General features: G+C 40.7%; 1 pseudogene; it reads right to left on the bottom strand.

Moving 5' to 3' along the window:
* LOC109464296 overlaps positions 1–6,216 on the bottom strand; it is a 27,615-nt pseudogene extending 21,399 nt beyond the window's left edge.
* Between the last annotated feature and the right edge of the window lie 3,143 nt (positions 6,217–9,359).

The following is a 9,359-nucleotide window of genomic DNA, read 5'->3' as shown; positions in this document are numbered from 1 at the left end:
TGTGGGATTGTACGTATGACTACAATTTTTTTAGGGAATGGTGTGCAATGGTGAACAATTTTAATGTCATTAATGTGATTTTATTGGCCAAAATCGTCTAGATAGGCTATTACTTAAACCGTAATGGTATACAACAAAACGTTAACAAAATTGTTTATGAAATAGTTTAAAGGTCTGCCAAGACTTATGTTGTCCGTAGCAACACCGGTGAAAAAAAATGACGTCATCGGTGTGCATATTTAAGCAATTCGCCATTTTGGATATTCACTCTTTAATTTCAAAAATATTTTTTCAAGATAAATCCTAAAATATATTGAAAATAGACGTTTATTTGAACCTTTTGTGGAATATGTAATGTGAGCGATTCGTATTTAAGATAGAGATAGAAAAATATATGTTTAGCATAGTGTCATTTTTCTAGGGATTGCAATCAACCATAGTCGCTTGGTCTTCAACATGCTTCTTTATAATTGATTCATCATATTCTGTTGGTGTTAGTCTAGTCATGGTCGCTTTTCAAGAGATGTTGTGGATACATTTATCAATGCGTTTTTACCTTTATATTGCTGTGTTGCTAATGTGGCATCAACAAATGATGTGTACAAATGGGCAATACGCGTCCTCCAAAACGTCGTATGAATAATTAATGAAGCAGCTGCAATGTGATATTTAAATGGCGGCTTTATGATCCAAGGACACCTCAAGGATAAAATGATGTTCGCCTGATCTAGAAATGTCAATATACGCGATCTTTGCGGAGAAAAAAATACTGAAATCCTCGTTAAAATGTTTAATAATTGTGACATTGTGTAAACACTGCTTTCTTTACAATCTGACAGGAAACACCTAAAACGTTATCGTCCCACACCTCCTTCTACTGCTTAGCCTTGATGCCGGATGACACTGATGAACAAAAAACTGCATTCAAGGGAACGGAATTTTGTAGGAGGCGTGAAACAACAGAATAAATGTATATTTTAGTACGTTGTATTGAGGTTGCTTCTGTTACATTTGTAAGTAATTTTGTATTCCCTTTATTTGTTTGCAGCACCTGTGACAGACATGCAAGTCTGTTAATACCCCTTGCTTTAGAGATTCAATAAAAACAACGTAAAAATGTATATTCTTTGCAACATTCAAAATACACGTAGCCTTGCGGCTATTTTTTTCGACAATTCAATAGATGCGGTACAAAACCAACAGTTTGGCCTACTACGTGAATATAAGATATTACAGATATACCATTTGTACAAACGCAGCAATAAAGTGTACCGATAGTTCGTCCGGGATCCAGGATAAGCAGTGGTAGAATATACGTATTGCATACTTATATTCTGGTGTGTTCTGTCAGATCGTAAAAAAATATTAACATTTAACGAGGCATTTTTACCCCCTCCCCCAGTATAGATAGGTCCATAGTAGCAGAGTAGGACTTTTCGGCCCAATTTTTTCCATCGTGGATAACGTTTTAGGTGTGTTCTGCCAGGTTGTAAAGAAAACAGTGTTTGCACAATGTCAAAATTATTAAACATTTTAACGAGGGTTTCATTAATTTTTCTGCGCAAATATCGCGTATATTGGCATTTTTAGATCAGGCGAACATCATTTTATCCTTGAGGTGTCCTTGGATTGATCATAAAACCGCCATTATAATACTACATTGCAGCTCCTTCATCAATTATTCAAGCTACGTTTTGGAGGATTAGTTTTGCGAATATCTTCACGGCACTTGTTGATGCCACCTTGGCAACACAGCCATAGAATGACACAAACTTACTGCTCAGTTATCCACAACATTTGACAAAACCATGACAAAAATAACCACAGCAGGGTATGATGAAATAATTATAAAGAAGCATGTTGAAGACCAAGCGATAGTGTTTGTTGCAATCCCTAGCAATTTGACGCTATGATAAAGAAGATATTTTTCATCTCTATCTCAAATGCAAATCGCTTATTCTACATCACACCACATTTTACTTTACAGACAACTACTTGCAAATGCGTTGTGATTTTGTTGGTACAGGTAACAATCGTATTCTTTAAGCTTAAGTCTGTTTTTGTTCAGTCCGTTTTGAAAGATATTGATGGAAAGGATGGGAAGCTTAAAAAAGATAATGGCCATGTCCCCACTCCCAATGAAGAAAATACCGGTTGTTTAGCTAAGAAAAAAATTATTGTATTAGGACATGATTCACAGTTGTCTAGCTTAAAATTGTACATTTTAAGTTAGACACCGACTGCTTCGACTTCATTCAACATCTGTGTATGGAGTTCAAATTGCGATTCAAGAAGATATCTGTATCCGCATAAGTACAGCCAGTGTACCTGCCCTTCGGCGTAACAAACCAACTTCTCAGGCACGCGGCGCGAGTTAGCTATGTTGCACCTAACGATCTCCCTATCTTTGTACATCTAACTACAAGAGTTGTTTAAAGCTTTCTAGTAAAAATGCCTCTATTTTACATTGTGGTAACGAGTTTCACCCTGCGATAGTTCTTGGTAAATACCAGTTTTTGATTTTTTTATCATAACTCTGATATTTTAAGGTATCAATATATAGTAAATTCCAACAATATCATACGTTTGCTCATTCATCTTTTTTTTACAACTGAAAACTTTGTTCAGTTGGATCGTCTCGAATTTCTTTGGTCTGCAGAATGGGTAGAATAGTAGTGTTGATTGAAGGGTAATTTTGAGGACATGTCCTACCTTGTGCTTGAGTCACCAGTTGAAGCAAAGTCCATACAAGTACGACTCGGTAGACCGAGCGACTTTGTATTGTCTTTCTCATGTTCGTGGCGTTCGCAGCGGGAGTTTTCTATGAGTAGTCAACAAAATTCGTGACCAGTCAAAAGAGCGTCGAGAGCGTCACCCTCACTGACCGAGGTCGTTGCTACAGGTGCTCCACAACATGAGAACACCGCACCCATTCCTGTCATGGTAAATTAAAGAAATACAATAAAAACGAACACCATTGAATCGTAAAAACTAATCGAGCCAATAAAACTATGACTACTAAGAGCCTTTCACAGAGCTTTTGTGTAGAAATGTAATTACCCCAGTAAGTACGCGAACAGTTTACAAGCATAAAATTGAGGTCTGAATACCTTTCTTTATTCTACATTTATTTCCCCAAGGTCTCCTACCGAAGGTCAAAAGAAATACATCATTTAACTACACACATGTCAAATACATGGAACAAAAACAAACACCTTGGCTCCTGTATGATATAAATATTAATACTTGCCTGTTAGCAGTCAAGTGCTTTAAGTATTTACTTGTATGTCCTGGAGTTAGTATGTTACTCTAATGTTTTAGCGACCATTGAAAATTAATGACCCACCCCGAGGTCATAAGTGTGAAAAGGCCTTGTCGGATGATTGGAGTTCATCAATCAATTTTGACAAGACTGTCGCTCCGCAGTGTCTTGGTCTGTCATGAGATGTATGTGAATTTTTATTTTTATTGTCATCATCACTAGTGTTGCACTTAACGGCCGTTTTGTCAAGCATTATTTTATTATTAAAGTACATGTGTATATTTTAGCACTCTTTAAACCAGGAAAAGGAACAATAGCTTCGATATAAAGGTAACAAGCGGCAAGATAGTTTTAAGGAAAATTTTTCTCATTGAAATAGTTATGCCGTCAAAGAAATGCCGCAGGACACAACACAACGGGCGGTCCGTTTAAATTGCAATATTTTTGTTTCAGCTGGACCAGAGAAGAAATGTTACATGTATTATCATATAGCCAGGCGACGTCGAACAATGCGAAGCCTCCATCTCCCATTGGTTGTCAGGCCTTGACATCATGGTGAATAATGAAAAAAATGTTCGGTTATTAGAATAACTGGCCACTTTTTTTTAACCGTACCGTTATGCAGGGGACAGAGCACTAACAGCAGTGTTAAGACTTAACAACGTATTTGGATTCCTAAGCATCCTAATTTTGCACCGCTGTAAAATTTACATTCTAAAGATTATTTTCACAAGATGTAACGAAATGGTGACAACATTTTATGTATTGACATATTCTCACAAGTTCAAGTATAAGATCTCTGCGCCCTAATCAAACAATACTGAAATACCGCCTGTACTTTTGAGCACAAAAATTATTTGAAGGTTATCTTATTATACTTATTAGCACACAGCCCAAAAAGAAACGTGACAGCAGTGGATTATTTAAGAAAATTTATTTTGTTGATTGGGCGACATTACATCCTCACAGCCTCAGCAAATGAAGTACAAATTACCTAAAACCTATGGCTTTTACATGACTATGGGGAAATGCGTAATGATCAATCTTTAGCTGAAAAAATCTTATTCTTAATCTTAACTTGAAGACAAGCCACATGCATTTTCTAATCATCAACCCCCCTCCCCTCCCACCACCTTTAGGGCTAACAGGAAGCATGTAGAAATGAGTCCAGGAGTCAGGAAATAAGATGCCCCTAAGCACTGTCCTCGTCAACAATTCTTTCATCATAGTATCACAACCGGTAAAATTGCTCACATAATAACTCTTATATTGCAACGGATGGCGTAGCCTTGTGTCTGGGAATTATATGTAGTTTGTCTTGTTTCCCCAAAACAATAATTTATAACATGAATTGACGTATTATACATCCTTCCCCTGTAGTGTTGATATGGAGTATGTAAGAAGTAAGGCCGAGAGGCAGGAAATGACATGCCTCATCAACAATTCTTTCATCAACAATATTGCTCTCATGTATCTCCTCCATAATTATAACGGATCGTGTGATCATGTGTCTGGAACTTAGCTGGAGCCTGAAGAAAGTGGTCACAAACCAAAGGTGATAAATTTGCCAAGTTTGGGTATTCCTATATACAATTTATATCATCCATATAACTTGGATCGTAGGATTATCTGCTACACATCTCCCGGTAGGGTTGACAGGTATAGCATGTGGAAATTAGTCCGAGAATCAGGAAATAGGATGTCTTCATTGCATGCCCCCAAGCACTGTCCCTGTCAACAATGTTTTCATCAAAATTTTTGGATCCAATTCATATTAAAATAGTCGGCGTGGTCGTGTGTCAGGGATATAGTTTGGTGAAAATTCTGACACCGCTGCATACACATGACATAAACAGCGAGCGTACTGTATCTGGTGTCTGGTGTGCCAATATAATTCCATATTGACTGCGCACAGCGCCTTTCTTTGGACAGGGACAAACACGGTCAAGAATTGGACGCACTGCAGTATACTAATCAGGTTAGTGTGAATGCCCGTTACAACCCATTGTGTGTAGCGTTACCTTTGAAAACCTGACATAACAATGCTGTTTCTCAGTCTGGTCCTGGTGACTGTACCCATCTCTTTAGCGAACCCGTGTCTTTCTCTGTGTCGGAAAGAATCTTTGTTCGAATGTGAGTTTAACACACTAAAAGTACCCGTACCCGTTGTGGACCACTTAGAGCCATGTATCTTATGTAAGAAACAGGGAGAAGTTAACGCTAGCAGAATACCTGTTTCAGCACCCTGTTTTCTTGACGCGAAGGTACTGGCGATAACAGGCTTCTCAGTTCATGTACTATCAGATAACAATCTACCGGTCTTAAACCATTCTGCAGTGCACAATTTACTCCTTTTTGAGGATGAAATTGAAGACATAGAAGAAAACACCCTAAGTGAGTTTTCGTCCCTAAACACACTCGGCCTTGATTTCAACAGATTGACACAAATCAAAAAGAAGTGGTTCACGGGTTTAAAGGAGCTCAGCTTCTTGACCTTATCCAATAACAGGATAACGCAGGTTGAGCCAGGGTGCTTCACGGACCTATCTAGACTTGTCCTCCTGAACCTTGAGCACAATCAGATTCAGGTGGTTGATATAACTTGGTTTGTTGGTCAGGGTGTAGGCCTCTCCTTTGTTATAGACAAACCTGATATTTCCTACTTGTACTTGGGGTATAACAATATCAGAAGCATCCCTGCCTGGGCATTTGAACACAACAACTTCGTTGATTTGCACCTGGAGAAAAATGCTCTGTCTTGTCTAGATCGGGAGTTGACACAGTTTATGATGAAAATGATAAACTTTGCTGCCGGTGGTAACAGTTTAGTTACAGTAGGCGATAAAGTACCTCACAGAATGCCGTGGAGTCTTACGATCCATGGTGAGGTACAGTCCACCATTCAGACTGTATCCGTCGAAGTCCCCAACTTCTATCTGTGTGTTACACAACATCCCGAACCAAATCTAAAGTCTATTTGTTGGAAGTTTGATTCAGAAGAGATGGTTCCTCGTCACATACCAGGGAACTTCCGTGGCCTGTGTTTGATGCCTTCTGAGTCCAATAGCGTTCAAAAATATATTGCCAGTGAACCACCGCTAGTCGTCATTGCTACCAATGACGAAACAGGGAAAAATGCGGATCACTATCCAGATATGTGCAGACAGGCATGGCAACACAATCTGGGGATTACAGTGGCCTTGAAAGATAGCTCAAGCTTACAACTAGTTTCTATGGGAGTAGGGAATGCGAGCATGGGGACCATTGCTGTCATACTTAACACCGAGACGAGCAGTGTCACATACTTTGAGGCAAGCACAAACGACACTAAAAACATCACCTGTATTCTTCTCCTTAAACACGACCCATCCCCGTTTTTCTTTAGTATCACCGTAGTCGAAAAGAAGACGAGCAAAATGTGCCCTTTGCACAGTAGTGACACAGACAAAGCAAGTTCTATAACACTCAACCCTCAACGTAGAAGCACAAAAGTACAGAGCACTACAGAACAGTACAGATCTCAGACACCGAAGGGCCAGGTCAGCACCCTCCTGACAAATCGTGTGCTAAACACACCACAGCCAAAATCCTTTACCATTCCTGTCGTTGCCTCAGCTGTGGTGGCTCTGGTCGCCTCACTTCTTGTGGGACTCCTGTTAAAGAAGTGTCTACAAAGGACACGAAACAACATGGACCCCATGGATGCACACGTGTGGACACTACCGCAGGGTCGTTCCGGGCCCAGTCTGTTCAGATCTGCTTCCCTCCCTGACATGACATCAACATGCCTAACAGTACCGGACGACCCAGCCTCCTGTAGGGCGTTACTTGCTATCCTTCAGCACTCTTACTGTGAGATCCCTGATAATATAGCTGCAGCACAGAGACCCACTGCCTGCCCTGCCGCACACATACTGTGAGATTCCAGACCATATAGCTGCTGCGCAGCGGCCATTACCTGCTCTTCCACATACATCCGAAGACATCCCAGATAACATTGCTGCACAGCGGCCTCTGTCTGCCCCCTCCCACAGGTATTGGGGAGATCCCAGACCTTGCATTGTGTAGTACGGCAAGGCCAGCCGTCTGTACCACGCGTCCTACAGTATCTTGTAGGTCATTGCCTGCTGCTCTGTATTTCATTGAAGCCTCCAAACGCATCATTCCTCCCATTGGCCGCAAATCAGTAACCAGCAAGGCTGCAGCAGCATATAATGTTACGGACAAGGCCAAATACAATTCAGTTAGCATGTACAGCCCATGGAAGGTCACAGAACAGGGGTACCAAAACATGGCGCGACCACGGTCCTTCCCTGTCCTCCCTAACACGTACTGGCCATGGTCACTGCCAGGGGAGGAACCACACAGCACACTAGTACTGTGCAACGATGAGTTAGCTCCATCGTTACCTAACACCTACTGGCCATGGGAAACCTCAGTAAAAACGATTCCAAACGTAAAACGCAGAAAGTCCCTCCCCACTCTCCCTAACACTTTTCGGCCATGGTCACTGCCAGGGGAGGAACCGCACAGCACACTGTGCACCGATGAGTTAACTCCATCGTTACCTAACACCTACTGGCCATGGGGGAACCCAATAAAAAACATTCCAAACGTAAAACGCAGAAAGTCCCTCCCCACTCTCCCAAACACTTATTGGCCATGGTCACTGCCAGGGGAGGAAGGGCAGAGCACACGAAGCCAAGAGCCGTCGGTTCCATTATCACCAAACACCTACTGGCCATGGGAGATCCCGGTAAAGACCAATCCTATCAATCCTAACGTAAAACGACGACGATCGCTCCCTACTCTCCCTAACACATATTGGCCATGGTCACTGCCAGGGGAGAAAGCGCAGAGCACACGAAACCAAGGGCCGTCGGTTCCTTTATCACCAAACACCTAATGGTCATGGGAGATCCCGGTTAAGACAAATCCTAATGTAAAACGAAGACGATCGCTCCCTAGTCGCTACTATTTTCCCTAACGCTACCTACTATTTTCCCTAACGTTTGATGCCAAGAGCAGCCACTAGCCATGGGATATTAAAGTAAAGATTACACCAACCACATAACAACGAAGGTCCCTCCCCGTCCTATCTAACACTTAAAAACTAGCATGCATAGTCTCTGCCACTTATAGGTTAACCGCTATACCGGCCATGGGAAATGCCAAGTAAGCGCACCGGGAACACACCACACCCAGCTAAGAGCTAGCTTGTATTGGTGGAAATGTTGCTTAATACACAAAAATACACAGACAGTCAAGAGCCTTTAGTTATTAGTAACCATACTCAATTATTATCAAAGGAAAGCCAACACTAAATATGCCTCTACGTTCTTGTATGTACAGATACTGTACACCAGGAGACGATTAAAACTCCCCGAAGATTTAAGTCAGATTAAGATACTTGAAGTGTCCATTTTGATTTATTTGGGACGTGTGATAAAAGTGTCCTTAGTAAAAAGGCCCTCTTGATTATCTAGTGTCATGTGCGTAGTACGCACCTCTATGTGCAATATGTAAATGCATTGTAAATGTCTCAATTACGAAATGTTGTTAGTCCATGTTGATGTGGTAGCTGTCCTTAATTGATTTTAGTTCTATGTGTAATTCTTTACTAAAGTAGTGGTTACTGATGTTTTATAATAGTCTGTCAGACTTGTACGAAAACAACAAGAATTTCAATAAGATATAGCAGTTGACTTTTGGATATCACTGTTTATTTTGTTTGTTTTTGATGTGCAGCGATCTTGCCTGATCCAGCATATTTACATTTTGTTTGTACATAACATTGGCTAAAACACAGCATATTGTGATTTATCTGGAAAAATATGAAAAATAAATGGACACCAGCAAAAACACAACAAAAGCTTGCAGTACATTTAGTCTAAGAAACTGCATTCTAGAAATTACCTGCACTAAAAATATCTGAAAAAAAGTAGTAACCTCTTAGTTGCTGTTTAACCAGCAACAAGGTCATTCCTTTTCCGGTCTTCTTCAAACGAACTATTAAAAAGTGAAATAAACTGAAACAGAGCGGAATTTTAAGCATTTGCTGCAATCATTACAGCTGGGCGGGATCTGTGCCTAACAG

Source organism: Branchiostoma belcheri, unplaced genomic scaffold (assembly GCF_001625305.1).
Source record: "Branchiostoma belcheri isolate BF01 breed outbred unplaced genomic scaffold, Haploidv18h27 scaffold136, whole genome shotgun sequence".
NCBI classification, from domain to species: domain Eukaryota; kingdom Metazoa; phylum Chordata; class Leptocardii; order Amphioxiformes; family Branchiostomatidae; genus Branchiostoma; species Branchiostoma belcheri.
The sequence above is the reverse complement of the archived record's forward strand: the minus strand, read 5'-3'. Positions and strand labels throughout refer to the sequence as shown.